Source organism: Bidens hawaiensis, unplaced genomic scaffold, assembly GCF_021521415.1.
Source record: "Bidens hawaiensis isolate Kalapana, Puna unplaced genomic scaffold, B.hawaiensis_p1.1 tig00006076_1, whole genome shotgun sequence".
NCBI lineage: Eukaryota > Viridiplantae > Streptophyta > Magnoliopsida > Asterales > Asteraceae > Bidens > Bidens hawaiensis.
This window is the reverse complement of record NW_027491402.1, coordinates 903,347-905,366: the sequence shown is the minus strand read 5'-3', so window position 1 is coordinate 905,366 and position 2,020 is coordinate 903,347.

The window sequence follows — 2,020 nt, the reverse complement described above, 5'->3', positions numbered from 1 at the left end:
ACTCAAATCAACAACTGGTTCATCCACAACAAACTCTGGATTGATAGGAGTCACGATAACCTCTGGTTCTTCACTATCAGGTTCATCGATCAGTTTTAACTTTGTGATGCCACTCTTTTTGATTTCTTCTTAATTAGAACTTTCTTCGGCTTAGTCTTTTCAACAACAACTTTTGGAACATACCACTCATCTTGTTCATCGATAGACTTGCAATTCTTCGAACTCTCAGCCCGCTTCTCAAACTTAGCCTGGCTAATCTCATCCTCCGACCTTCCGAATCCCATTCAGTTTCCTCCGGATCTCTTTCAGAGGTAGCTAAGTATACTTCTTCCTCAGTTACTGGAGTGATAACTTCCTTCTTCATAACTTTCCTCTTTTTCTTCTTAGGAGTAACAGATTCTCCTTCAGAATCTGGCTCAATCTTGATAGACCTTTTACCCAATGGTTTAAACTCTAAGATTAATCTTTCTTCTTTAGCTCTGTCAGAGTCACTTCCATCATTCCTCCATTTGTTATCAGTAGGAGCCACATAATCAGGATTCTTCAAATGTCCAAATAAACCTCTGAATTTTGGAATATCAGCTTCTTTGATCTTTTTATAAGTAGCAAGCTTTGACAAATTATTCCCTGTGGCATGATCCAAAAATATCTTTGGTCCCTCCTTCTTGACTTTTGGAAATACTTCTTCTACAAACATTTGCACAAACCTCGGATACTACAACCATTGTTCGTCACCAAAGTTCATTTTCATGTTGTCTAAAATCATTCATGAAAAGTTTTACTTAAGATTTAAGCACAAAGCAGCCATCATACTCATCTGATAATCCAAGATTTCCTCGTAACCACCTTTCCGATGTCCAAGGCAATGTACCATAATATGAACAAGATACTTAAACGGCCTTGACAGTGCAGTCTTCCTTAAAGCCAATCTGTTCAAAGAGTCTCTATATCCCATCCGGAGCATACATCCTTTCACCATTCTTTCATCTAGATCAACAGGATCTGACGCTTCATCTCCAAACTCCAAGACCTTTCTAATCAGTGCCTCATCCACTACAATCTTCTGACCTTGAACAGTGGAATGAATATCTATACCAAAAACCTTGGCAGTACTCCAAAACTCAGTCACAATACTTTCATACGGATCTACTGAATGTGTAATAGCCTTGTAAATTCTGGATCTCTTCAAGAAAGGCATAATTACTTTAAACTTTTCAGCTTTGGGATCCTCTTCATTCAAATAAGCACAGATGTTGTGCTTGGATCAGTAATCTTTGTTTTCTTACCCATCTGAAAACACAAACATATAATCATGTTAATATCTAGCGTATATGTTTAGTCCATCGTATAAGTCCAATACAGCGTATATGTATAGATCAATTATTTAGCGTATAAGTATATTCAACGTATAAGTCTAGCACAGCGTATAAGTCCAATATGATGTATAACTTATACTCCATATATGTAAGGAACATATACGATGGATAAGTCCATCGGCATATATGTTTAACTATTTTGACTTTGGTAAACGCAAAAACATATACTCCGTATTTGTATGAACATATACGGCGTATATGTCCTGTTTTGACCCAAAATCAAAATCTGCAAATCTACACCATGTAGTGATTTAATACTTGTTATACCAGTATCGTCTAAGTCCCTTAATCATACATTTGAGTTCAATTTGAATGATTGCGAAGTTTTAAGTATTTCAATACACAGAAACTATGAATGGATATGTTTCATATCTCAGATCTAACCCTATCAGTTCATATGAATCAAATTAAGTGTTAACATAACACTCGTAATATCAATCTAGGATGAACTTAACATAAATTTGCATCAAACCATGGATTATTTAGATCAAATTTGACATATACGTGACCATAGTACTGTTCATTTCCAGATTTGAGTCAAAATCTCACCTTTGTGATCTAAATTGGTGTGTAAATCACCAAAGTAATCAATATCAATCACAATATCAAGAGGATTAGCAACACAGATTCAAGAGAAATTGCAC